Below are 14399 nucleotides of genomic sequence, written 5' to 3' on the forward strand. Positions count from 1 at the left end.
TCAAACTATCAAAAATTAAATACAAAGAAAAAATATTAAAATCAGCAAGGGAAAAGCAACAAATAGCATACAAGGGAATCCCCGTCAGGTTAACAGCTGATCTTTCAGCAGAAACTCTGCAAGCCAGAAGGAAGTGGCAGGACATATTTAAAGTGATGAAAGGGAAAAACCTATAACCAAGATTACTCTACCCATCAAGGATCTCATTCAGATTCGACGGAGAAATTAAAACCTTTACAGATAAGCAAAAGCTAAGAGAATTCAGCACCACCAAACCAGCTTTACAACAAATGCTAAAGGAACTTCCTAAGGCAGGAAACACAAGAGAAGGAAAAGACTTACAATAACAAACCCAAAACAATTAAGAAAATGGTAATAGGGACATACATATCGAAAATTACCTTAACTGTAAATGGATTAAATGCTCCAACCAAAAGACATAGACTGGCTGAATGGATACAAAAATAGCACCCATACATATGCTGTCTACAAGAGACCCACTTCAGACCTAGAGACACATGCAGAGTGAAAGTGAGGGGATGGAAAAAGATATTCCATGCAAATGGAAATCAAAAGAAAGCTGGAGTAGCAATTCTCATATCAGACCAAATGGACTTTAAAAGAAAGATCATTACAAGAGACTAAGAGGGACACTACATAATGATCAAGGGATCAATCCAAGAAAAAGATATAACAATTGTAAATATTTATGCACCCAACATAGGAGCACCCCAATACATAAGGCAAATGCTAACAGCCATAAAAGGGGAAATTGACAGTAACACAATAACAGTAGGGGACTTTAACACCCCATTTTCACCAATGGACAGGTCATCCAAAATGTAAATAAATAAGGAAACACAAGCTTTAAATGACACATTAGACCAGATGGACTTAATTGACATTTATAGGACACTCCATCCAAAAACAACAGAATACACTTTCTTTTTTTTTTTTTTTTTTTTTGCAGTACGCGGGCCTCTCACTGTTGTGGCCTCTCCCGTTGCGGAGCACAGGCTCCGGACGCGCAGGCTCAGCGGCCATGGCTCACGGGCCCAGCCGCTCCGCGGCATGTGGGATCTTCCCGGACCGGGGCACGAACCCATGTCCCCTGCATCGGCAGGAGGACTCTCAACCACTGCGCCACCAGGGAAGCCCCAGAATACACTTTCTTCTCAAGTGATCATGGAACATTCTCCAGGATAGACCATATCTTGGGTCACAAATCAACCCTTGGTAAATTTAAGAAAATTGAAATCATATCAAGTATCTTTTCTTACCACAATGCTATTAGACTAGATATCAATTACAGGAAAAATCTGTAAAAAATAAAAACACATGGAGGCTAAACAATACACTACTAAATAACCAAGAGATCACTGAAGAATTCAAAGAGGCAATCAAAAAATACCTAGAAACAAATGACATTGAAAACACAATGACCCAAAACCTATGGGATGCAGCAAAAGCAGTTCTAAGAGGGAAGATTATAGCCATACAATCCTACCTCAAGAAACAAGAAACATCTCAAATAAACAACCTAACATTACACCTAAAGCAATTAGAGAAAGAAGAACACAAAAAACCCAAAGTTAGCAGAAGGAAAGAAATCATAAAAATCAGTTCAGAAATAAATGAAAAAGAAATGAGGGACACAATATCAAAGATCAATAAAACTGAAAGTAGTTCTTTGAGAAGATAAACAAAATTGATAAACCATTTGCTAGACTAATCACGAGAAAAAGGGAAAAGATTCAAATCAACAGAATTAGAAATGAAAAAGGAGAAGTAACAACTGACACTGCAGAAATACAAAGGATCATGAGAGATTACTACAACCAACTATATGCCAATAAAATGGACAACCTGGAGGAAATGGACACATTTCTTAGAAAAGCACAACCTTCTGAGACTGAACCAGAAAGAAATAGAAAATATAAAAGACCAATCACAAGCACTGAAATTCAGACTGTGATTAAACATCTTCCAACAAACAAAAGCCCTGGACCAGATGGCTTCACAGGCGCATTCTATTAAACATTTAGAGAAGAGCTAACACCTATCCTTCTCAAACTCTTCCAAAATATAGCAGAGGGAGGAACACTCCCCAACTCATTCTATGAGGCCACCATCACCCTGATACCAAAACCAGACAAAGATGTCACAAAGAAAGAAAACTACAGGCCAATATCACCAATGAACATAAATGCAAAAATCCTCAACAAAATACTAGCAAACAGAATCCAACAGCACATTAAAAGGATCATACACCATGATCAAGTGGGATTTATCCCAGTAATGCAAGGATTTTTCAATATATGGAAATCAATCAATGTGATACACCATATTAACAAATTCAAGGATAAAAACCATATGATCATCTCAATAGATGCAGAAAATGCTTTTGTCAAAATTCAACACATTTATGATAAAAACCCTCCAGAAAGTAGGCATAGAGGGAACTTACCTCAACATAATAAAGTCCATATATGACAAACCCACAGCAAACATCATTCTCAATGGTGAAAAACTGAAACCATTTCCTCTAAGATCAGGAACAAGACAAGGTTGCCCACTCTCACCACTATTATTTAACATAGTTTTGGAAGTTTTAGCTATAGCAGTCAGAGAAGAAAAAGAAATAAAAGGAATCCAAATCGGAAAAGAAGTAAAACTGTCACTGTTTGCAGATAACATGATACTATACATGGAGAATCCTAAAGATGCTACCAGAAAACTACTAGCGCTAATCAATGAATTTGGTAAAGTAGCAGGATACAAAATTAATGCATAGAAATCTCTTGCATTCCTATACACCAATGATGAAAAATCTGAAAGAGAAATTAAGGAAACATTCCCATTTACCATTGCAACAAAAAGAATAAAATACCTAGGAATAAACCTACCTAAGGATCAAAAGACCTCTATGCACAAAACTATAAGACACTGAAGAAAGAAATTAAAGATGATACCAACAGATGGAGAGATATACCATGTTCTTGGATTGGAAGAATCAACATTGTGAAAATGACTCTACTACCCAAAGCAATCTACAGATTCATTGCAATCCCTATCAAACTACCAATGGCATCTTTCCCAGAACTAGAACAAAAAAATTGACAGTTTATATGAAAACACAAGCTACCCCGAATTGCCAAAGCAATCATGAGAAAGAAAAATGGAGCTGGAGAATCAGGCTCCCTGACTTCACACTATACTACAAAGCTATAGTAATCAAGACAGTATGGTACTGGCACAAAAAGAGAAATATAGATGAATGGAACAGGATAGAAAGCCCAGAGATAAACCCATGCACATATGGTCACCTTATTTTTGATAAAGGGGGCAAGAATATACAATGGCAAAAAGACAGCCTCTTCAATAAGTGGTGCTGGGAAAACTGGACAGCTACATGTAAAAGAATGAAATTAGAACCCTCCCTAACACCATACACAAAAATAAACTCAAAATGGATTAGAGACCTAAATTTAAGGCCAGTTGCTATAAAACTCTTAGAGGAAAACATAGGCAGAACACTCTATGACATAAATCACAGCAAGATCCTTTTTGACCCACTTCCTAGAGAAATGAATATATATATAAAAAAAAGAAATGGGACCTAATGAAACTTAAAACTTTTGCACAGCAAAGTAAACCATAAATGGGATGAAAATACAACCCTCAGAATGGGAGAAAATATTTGCACATAAAGCAACTGACACAGGATTAATCTCCAAAATTTATAAGCAGGTCATGCAGCTCAATATCAAAAAAACAAACAACCCAATCCAAAAATGGTCAGAAGACCTAAATAAACATTTCTCCAAAGAAGATATACAGATTGCTAACAAACACGTGAATGGATGCTTAGTATCACTAACCATTTGAGCAATGCAAATTAAAACTACAATGAGGTATCACCTGACACTGGTCAGAAAGGCCATCCTCAAAACATCTACAAACAATAAATGCTGGAGAGGCTGTGGAGAAAAGGGAACCGTCTTGCACTGTTGGTGGGAATGTAAATTGATACAGCCACTATGGAGAACACTGTGGAGTTTCCTTAAAAAACTAAAAATAGAACTACCATACGACCCAGCAATCCCACTACTGGGCAGATACCCTGAGAAAACCATAATTCAAAAAGAGTCATGTACCACAATGTTCATTGCAGCACTATTTACAATAGCCAGGACATGGAAGCAACCTAAGTGTCCATTGACAGATGAATGCATAAAGAAGATGTGGCACATACATACAATGGATTATTACTCAGCCATTAAAAGAAACGAAACTGAGTTTTTTGTAGTGAGGTCTATGGACCTAGAGTCTGTCATACGGAGTGAAGTAAGTCAGAAAGAGAAAAACAAATACCGTATGCTAACACATATATATGGAATCTAAAAAAAAAAAGGTTCTGAAGAACCTAGGGGCAGGACAGGAATAAAGACGCAGATGTAGAAAATGGGCTTGAGGACACGGGGAGGGGGAAGGGTAAGCTGGGACGAAGTGAGAGAGAGGCATGGACATATATACACTACCAAATGTAAAATAGATAGCTAGTGGGAAGCAGCCGCATAGCACAGGGAAATCAGCTGGGTGCTTTGTGACCACCTAGTTTGCTTTATTTTGGATGCCAGCAACCGGCAGGAAGGGTGGACTCCTGTCCAAAGGCCAACTCCCCCCGCCGTTGACAATCAGGGGGCAAGAGCTTTTATAGACAGAGGGAGAGGGCTACATGCAGAAACAATACAGTCAGCTCTGACAGTCATCTTGAAACTGGTCATCAGTGGTCTGACCAGCATCATCTTGATTGTTTTAGGTACAGTTAATATTCAGTTCCAGGGTCGGTTTGTTTCCATTTCTCTGAGAGCAATTCTCGGAATTGTGGCAGCTTATGTCATGGCTACAGCCTGGTCATCATGTAGTTAACTTCTTCCACCTTCTGGGGTTTCCGTGTCTGTAAGACAGCTCACAGGATATGGCTCAGAATATTACCTATAGCACTTAAAGAGGAACTAAAGGTCCTTGACTTTGCTTAATGACTAAAGTATTTTTATTTGGTCTCCTTTGGCTGTTTTCCTTCGTTTCTGCATTTTCTCACTTCTCTGATTAAACTTATTCTTTGGTTAAAGTTTTTCCACAAAAGCAGGCTGAGGACTTGGGGTGGGGGGAAGGACCACAGGGTCCTGCTCTGTTTCAAGGACATTTAATGCAGCCTGGCCTGAATGACAGAATGTCTTGAGCCCACAGGTAGGGCATGGCAGGGGCTGTGCCAGGTGCTGGTAAGGAATCGAATTGACAGGATATAGACTGAGAAGAAATCTACAAAAAGAGTGCATACAGGACATAGACAGTGAGAGGGCATATATATAAACTGCTATTACAGTGAGAGGGCATATATAAAAACTGCTATTACTTAGGAGGGAGATGACCTCTTCCTGTCTAACTCAAGGAGATTTATCATTTAGGATTTGCTTTCGCTGCATAGAACAGAAAACGCAACTCACCAAAGGGTTATACCTCATTGTAGTTTTGATTTGCATTTCTCTAGTAATTAGTGATGTTGAGCATTTTTTCATGTGCTTTTTGGCCATCTGTCTGTCTTCTTTGGAGAAATGTCTATTTAGGTCTTCTGCCCATTTTTTGATTGGGTTGTTTGTTTTTTGGATATTGAGCTGCATAGGCTGTTTGTGTATTTTCGACATTAATCCCTTGTCAGTCACTTCATTTATAAATATTTTCTCCCATTCTGTTGGTTGTCTTTTCGTTTGTTTGTGGTTTCCTTTTCTGTGCAAAAGCTTTTGAGTTTAATTAGGTCCCATTTGTTTATTTTTATTTTCATTACTCTAGGTGGGTTGAAAAAGATATTGCTGCCATTTATGTCAGAGAGTGTTCTGCTTATGTTTTCCTCTATGAGTTTTATATCCAGACTTACATGTGGGTCTTTAATCCACTTTGAGTTTATTTTTGGGTATGGTGTTAGGGAGTTTTCTAATTTCATTCTTTTACATGTAGCTGTCCAGTTTTCCCAGTACCACTTATTGAAGAAACTGTCTTTTCTCCATTGCATATTCTTGCCTCCTTGTCATAGATTAGTTGACCATAGGTGTGGGTTTATCTCTGGGCTTTCTATCCTGTTCCATTGATCTATTTCTGCTTTTGTGCCAGTACCATATTCAGAATGGCCATCATCAAAAAATCTGCAAACAATAAATGCTGAAGAGGGTATGGAGAAAAGGGAACCCTCCTACAGTGTTGGTGGGAATGTAAATTGATACAGCAGCTATGGAGAACAGTATGGAGGTTCCTTTAAAAACTAAAAATAGAACTACCATGTGGTCCAGGAATCCCACTCCTGGGCATATACCCTGAGAAAACCATAATTCGAAAATATACATGCACCCCCATGTGCATTGCAGCACTATTTACAATAGCCAGGACAAGGAAGCAACTTAAATGTCCATCGACAGAGGAATGGATAAAGAAGATGTGGTACATATATATGATGCAATATTACTCAGCCATAAAAAAGAATGAAATAATGCCATTTGCAGCAACATGGATGGACCTAGAGATTATCATACTAATTGAAGTAAGTCTGACAGAAAAGGACAAATATCATATGATATCGCTTATATGTGGAATCTTAAAAAATGGTACAAATGAACTTATTTACAAAAAGAAATAGAGTTACAGATGTAGAAACCAATCTTATGGTTACCGGGGGGGAAAGGGGGAGTGGGATGAAATGGGAGATATACACACTACTATATATATAAAATAGATAACTAATAAGGACCTACTGTATAGCACAGGGAACTCAATACTCTGTAATGGCCTATATAAGAAAAGAATCTAAAAAAGAGTGGATGTATGTATATGTGTAACTGATTCACTTTGCTGTACAGCAGAAAGTAACATAACGCGTAAATCAAGTATACTCCAATAAAAATAGTAAAAGAAAGAAACAAAGGGTTAAATAAGATAGAATGTATTCCTCTCACACATAAAATAAGTTCAGAGGTTGTGAGTGGAGGAGTGCCCCACTGAAGTACTTTATTTTTAATGACGATTGAGCTGGGAATGGTGACAGGTCCAAATAGGGAAAATAGAGTGAGGGAGATATCCTTAGGAAACAGTTACTTGATGAGATGTCAAGAAGGACTGAAATGAACAGGACAGGATGAATGCAAGAGATTCTGGAGGGAAGAATCAGAGAACGGGTGTCTGAGTGGAAAAGTAGGGCACAAGCAGGAAGGGGAAAAAATGACATCAAGGTTTGGGAGGGCCACTTTGGGGGAAGATAAGTTTCCTTTCAGGCATATGGACCTTGTGGGGAAGGCTTTGATCAGTTTCTTGAGAGCTAAGCCTGGGTTGCTGTGGCAGTCACTCCAGGACAGTGTAGGGACCTTGTGTGAGGTTCTGGAGTGTCAGCCTGATTATGCCGCCCGTGAAATGGTGCTTTGGTTCTCTCGGGAAGGCACACCTCTCAGCACTGATAAGATAAGTGGAATTAGGATGAGAAAATGTTGGCTGGAAAATTACTGAAACCTAAAACACTGATACTCTGTATCAACTGGAGAGACCTAGAAAAAAATCGTTATGATGATTGCTGGGAATCCTCCTCTAAGACCCATTCAGTGCACATTCTTTTTTTTTTTTTTTCAAGTTTTGTTTTCTTCTTTTGAAAACAATAATGTTACCTGTAAAAATAAAATGAGAAATAGAGAAAGGTAGGAAAATATATAATAAAACAATGCAGTAATTTTATCATCCAGAGATCATCTCTGACAACATATTGGTGTACGATTTTCTATATCTTTATGTGTGTGTGTGTGTGTGTATGTTTATATAATGGAAATTATGTATTTTATGCCAAACTGGGTATATATTTTGTAATTTTTTTTCCAATTTTAAAATGCTGTGAAAAAACATTGTGAATATCTTTCCAGGTAACTCAATATTTTTCTTAAACATCATTTATAAAGGTTGTATAATATGCCATCACATATTTAAAACATTGTAATATTTAACCTGATACATATTTAGAAAGTGCCTGTTTTTTTCCAATGATAACCAACATTGTAATATGCATTCATGAAGTTAAATTTTTATAAATCTCTCTCTCTGTAATGATTGATTATCATAAATTCCCACAGATAGAATTTTTAGGTCAAGGGGCACATACATTTTTAAGGTTTTTGATACATATAACCAAATTTCTCTCTAACAGCTTTTTGTTCAATTATAATCCCACCAGGATCATGATAGTGTCCATTTCTTCGCATCCTCATCGATATTGGATATTTTTAGTATTAAAACATATTTGTCAGTTTGAAAAGTGAAAAATATCTCATTATTGTTTAACTCTTCTACTCTGTTCCTGTGAAAAATATTGTTTACGTTATTATTGGCTTTTTGTGTGGTCATTTGTTTATTTGTAGCCTGTTCCTTTATCTATTTGGATATTTTAAAATATTTTACAAGAGCTTTTTTTTTTTATATATAGTGTATTCCCTTTTTGCCTGTCTTAAATGTCAGACATTTAAGCAGACAAAAATCTTCCCCATTTTGCATTTGCTATTTGTCTTGCTTCTGGTGATTTTATATATATGTGTGTGTGTGTGTGTGTGTGTGTGTGTGTATCTAAAATGCTTTTCCTTTTTATGATTTCTTCCTTTTGCATAATGCTTAAAAATCCTTTGCCTGCAATAATATTGAATGGATATTCACCTCTATCTTCTAATAGTACTTTTAGGGAGTAGAAGAAATGCACTAAGGGATCTGAGATAGAATCAGAAGACACAGTCTGCTGGGATGTGTGGCAATAAGGAAGCAGGAGTCAAGTATGACTGAGTTTCCAGGCTTGGTAGACTTTGGGGAGGGTGGGACCAATGACTAAAACCAAGAATACAGGAAAAGGAACAAGTCTGTTAGGGTAGATAATGACTTCAGCTTTGCACATGTTACATTTGAGATGTCCTCCAGAAAGCCTGGTAGAAATGCCCAAAAGGCAGCTGGAACAAGGGTGTGAAATGCATGAGTGAGGCTGGGGTCTTAAGTACAAATATAGAAATCATCAGCAGACACTTGATAGTTGAACAGCATTTTCTTTTCAGTGCATATCCTGGGCCAAACACTATGCGGGGCACTTCACTGCATTACTTCCTTTAGGCTTCTGACAATTTTAGGAGGTAGAAATTATTATCCTCATTTTATACACGAGGGGACAGGCTTACAGAAGTTAGATTACTTGACTAAGGTATTACACCTGGTTAGTGGTGGGCCTCAAACGTGAAATCAGATAAGATGGTCTGATTGCTGAGTTTAATCTCTAGCCCGGTTTTCTCTCCTGTCACAGGAGTGGATGAACTCAAGCAGGCAAACTCGGAGTCCCAAGGGTGGAGAATTGCCCTCTGGAGTGGTGGGCATCAAGGAAGGGGAGAAGCCAGTGAAGGGATCTGAGAAGGAGTTGGAGAGATGGAGGACCAGGTGCGCACATGCTGACTGACACTCTAACCAGAATGCCCACAGTTTGATGACAGGGGCTTATATTTTATGTATTCCTGTAGATAAATGAGACCCCACTCCTGACCCTGACCGTCAAAAAATCTGTCACAGTGCTTTATGCCGAAAATATTTCTTGATTGGACCCTGATGGTGTGTCAGTAACTTTCCTGAGTTATCCTCTGAGCGAGAGACCGTACCAGTCGCTGTGTCCCCACTTGTTATGAATGAGGGGCTCATTCACAGGAGAATCTCAGTATTATTAAGCTATTGACTTCTCCGAGAGTAACGGGTAGACTCCTAGGTTTATACCCTCTACACATGCTGGGTAAGATCACTCCCACGAACGAATAGCATGCCACTTTTTACTTGTGCTGCCCTTTTGCCTGAGTTGTTGAATGAGTGTGAGATATATCCTTGTAACTTTGAATCATACATTTTTCTTTTCCTCCTTTATTAGATATTTCCCTACATACTTAGGACTTTGTAAAATATACAGGCAACCCCTTTTCCTTACAGCCTGAATATTTTTAGCAGTTTAGCAGAAACAAAGCTGGAGTAGAAGTCTGGGCCTGGATTTTATCACATGCAAAAGGAATGTGTTAGAGTAGGAAAAGCATAGATTTAGGAATTAGGAGTTATAATTTTCATTCTGTCGCTTTTGGGCAAATTAGTTAAACTCGTTGAGCCCCATTTCCTTTATTATAAAGTGGGGATTTATACTAACAGTGATTGTGAGGTTTAAATGAATTAGCCAAGATAAGTGGCTTGGCACCCAATACAAGGAAATTGAAACTCTGAGTTCATACAGAATCATTTTGCTCCATGTTCTTCTCAAATGCTTGCCTTTTGCCCATTCCATAGCTCATTTCCACTCATTCATGTTAGGTGGGTTAGGAGGAAAATGAGTCCTAACTCACCATGTCTGTCCAATGCAAATCTAATGTGTGCAGCTACGGTACATAATTTTAGTTGTTGATAAATCTATTGCTGGAAATGATTTAGGGCATAGTCTGGTTTTCTTGGTTCAGACTAATGGAGGGTTCAGAAACTCACTTGCAACCATTTTCTGATGATAGTCAATAAATATCCTATTACAGCTTTTCTTTCTGGTGAAAAAGTCCAACATCAAAATTCTTGTAGACTGAAATGTACTCATTTCAAGCACTTCCCGTACAGAATCCAATTTGGCCTCTTTCCAAATAATCTAAGAAGTGTTGTGTACTTCCAGACAACAGCTGCACCTCTGAATCAATACTGGATGTAACTCCCATGGCAAGTTAGCACGGGTTTTAGACAAGCCTACTAGATGAAAGGGGAACTCTTTGAAGATAACAGAGAAATGAGCCTCAGCCTTAACTTGGCAGAACTATTTATTAAAATAGTGATTTAGGAGATTTTTCAAATGCCACTCTTAGTTGTAGATCTCATTTGAGAAGTCTAACCCTCTGCTTCAGGTATGAACATTCTTTAGGACAGCCCTGGCTTGTTCCTGTGGTTTGGTGTAATTATTAATAGTGCCCCCTTTCACTTTCAAGAATCTTGGTTTGGATGATAAAAATTTACGGTCTCCTCTCACAGGCCTTTTCAGAGTAAAGGCCATCTTTTTGAAGACTGCATTAATCTAAGAAAAATTACCTTACCTGTCCTACAACAGAGTATTTGGCACTCTGTCTTACAGTCATGTAAGTAATTCTTCAGAACAATAATTAAGAACTACAAAAGCTAATGAATAACTCCTTATGGCTCTCATTGCTGAAAGCAAATAAGGTAACTTCCTAGGGGCTCACCTTACACAGCTGGTCTGGGAGGGAAACATGAGGATTTCAAGTTTATGTTTGCAAAGCCATTTCCAATGATTTAAATTAGTTTTTCCACTTAATATGTGTGAGTATATGTCCCCACACTGGACAAAAAGGAAACGGAGTCTTAGAGAAATCCGACTCTGTGCTGTCTGGAATACCATTCATCCTTGAATTGTGAGCCTTTGTGGTCTCATTCCCCCTTTAGAGACTTGGGTCACCTGCCTTCCTGTTCTTCAGGAGAGGGTGTGCTGTGGTTTAGCAATCTGAGGGTAGTACGATTGTCAAAACATCCCTGGAGATGCTTTTAGAGTTACTGCGGAAAGCAGGTTTCCATGGTGCAGGGCGGCTGCTGGGAGGAGTAGCCACATGGCACAATCCCAGGTCCTTTCTCTCTGGAGAGAAGGAGGCCCGCCTTGTCAGGATAAAGCTGGGCATCCTTGAGGACAGTCTGAGGCAGATGGAGTTGCAGGCTGAGACAAATGGGTTCTTATGAAGCCTCATAATCTGAGAGTACAGGGAGGATAGGAAGACAAGGATGGTCTACCTGTTAGCTAATGCCCTTTTCATCTAAAGAAGCTCTAGCCTGAATCTAGTTTATATTCTATTCCCACTTACCTGCCTTCCTGTTTGCAACCTAGTTCTGAGTAAAGGAAATAAGTTCAAAGCAAAGCAAGGGAGCACAGAAAGGTTTGCCCTCCAAAAACATGAGCTTGGAGAGCCCTTATCTTGCGGGGAAAATATACAGCAGCTGAGGAGAGAAGAGAGCCATGAAAACAGAAAGGAACTATGGTATAATGTTTGCTTTGAAATGGCCCTTCCACAGCCTTTCTCCCAAATCTCCTTAAGTGGGGCTGGTGGGGGGATGGAGTGCAGGATAGAAAACTCCACCTCTCGGGTAATGGTGCCATGGTGGAGGTAGTTAGAAGGCTGGGGTATCACTCTTGCCGGAAGATGTCTAGAAGACCCAGAATTCTGAAATTTTAGAGTCAGAAGTACTCCCCAGAGATCTTGCAACCCAACTCCCTCATTTTACTTAGGGTCTTTCAGGATTTTACTGAACTGCTAGCCTGGGGTGCTCACCAAGCTGCTTTAGTCTACAATATTTAAGAATTATAAACCAAGAGTCATTTCTTCCCACTGTGAAGCACTATCATGAGACCTAAATGAGTGACTCTGGAAATGAACTGCAGTACTTCCTGCCTAGCCAGGGAGCTCACTCACCATGCTTGGTGACTGTCCCCAGAGAGGCAGTGAAGGAAAGCTGAAACTTTAGGACCCAGTCCTTAATTTTGCATTCTTTTGCTTAAAGAGTCCCCTCCCCTCAAGTGTATAAGCTTCAGGTCCCAGAAAATCTGAATTTTGGTCTGCCTGCCCCACACAGTAAATCTAAACATCTGATGCTCCAACAGGCTCCTGATCAGAAGACGAGACCAGGTGAGTGAGGATGACTCAGCTGGACTGGCTGGGAAAACATGCTGAGGCCTGTGAAGAAGTTGGATCAGGCATAGTGTTGAGAGCTGGCTCACAGGATGTCTCAAACTTCCACCCTCTCCTTGCTTCGACCACCATTAGCTTCTTTGCTTTTCTTTCTTTCTTTCTTTCTTTCTTTCTTTCTTTCTTTCTTTCTTTTTCTTTCTTTCTTTCTTTCTTTCTTTTCTTCTTTTTTTTGTTAACTTGTGAAAGCTTTACTGTTTTAAATTAATTTTTAAATACAGACCCAATCTCTAATCAACGTACAATGAATGATATAGTTTTTCCATTTTGGGGGGTCAATTTTGTTAGTTGTGTTTTTCAAGGAATTGCCCATGTTGCTTAATTTTCCAAATTTATTCACAGAAAGCTGTTCATAATATATTTTCATTATTTTTTTATGTCTATAAGAACTGATACTGACAATTAGTGTTTTCTCAAATTAGTTCTTGATCAGTAGTACTAGGTGTTTGTCAATTTGTTGTTTTTTTACAAGGAACCACCTTTTGGCTTTGATGATTTTCTTTTTTTATTTGCTTTTAATGCCATTGTTTTGTACTCTCATCTTTATTCTTTATTTTATTCTACTGTTAAAAATACTAGCTTCTTGTCCAGACCAAACTTGTCTTTCATCTCTACAGAACCAGGATTTTAGATCTGGTGGGGTCTTATTTTGCCATCACCCCTAATTTTTTGCAGGCTCTCAAAATGCCTTAGGCACCTCAGGTTCCTGATCCGCCCACCCGCCCCCATTCGTGAAGCCTCGGTGTTGGCCAATGCTCTAAGTAGGCAGCCTACGTGGTCCACTTATTAGATATAACCTGCCTGGTGTGTCCCTGTGTGGGTAGAAATCAACTAATAGATTACAAATTGTGTTTAATTTTCAGTTGTCTTGTCTGTCTCTACTCACAAGAAGGTAAAGCTTTTGAGACTAGGAATCTCTGTCTGTGTTATTCCTTATCATCCCAAGCACAAATATATATCTGTTAAAAGAGTAAATGGGTGACCCAGCAATCCCACTACTAGGCATATACCCTGAGAAAACCATAATTCAAAAAGAGACATGTACCAAAATGTTCATTGCAGCTCTATTCACAATAGCCTGGAGCTGGAAACAACCTAAGTGTCCATCATCGGATGAATGGATAAAGAAGATGTGGCACATATATACAATGGAATATTACTCAGCCATAAAAAGAAACGAAACTGAGCTATTTGTAATGAGGTGGATAGACCTAGAGTCTGTCATACAGAGTGAAGTAAGTCAGAAAGAGAAAGACAAATACCGTATGCTAACACATATATATGGAATTTAAAAAAAAATGTCATGAAGAACCTAGGGGTAAAACGGGAATAAAGACACAGACCTACTTGAGAATGGACTTGAGGATATGGGGAGGGGGAAGGGTAAGCTGTGACAAAGCGAAAGAGATGCATGGACATATATACACTGCCAAACGTAAGGTAGATAGATAGTGGGAAGCAGCCGCAGAGCACAGGGAGATCAGCCCGGTGCTTTGTGACCGCCTGGAGGGGTGGGATGGGGAGGGTGGGAGGGAGGGAGATGCATGAGGGAAGGGATGTGGGAACAGATGTACATGTATGACTGATTCA

The sequence above is a fragment of the Hyperoodon ampullatus genome (assembly GCF_949752795.1).
Source record: "Hyperoodon ampullatus genome assembly, chromosome: 7".
Taxonomy (NCBI): domain Eukaryota; kingdom Metazoa; phylum Chordata; class Mammalia; order Artiodactyla; family Ziphiidae; genus Hyperoodon; species Hyperoodon ampullatus.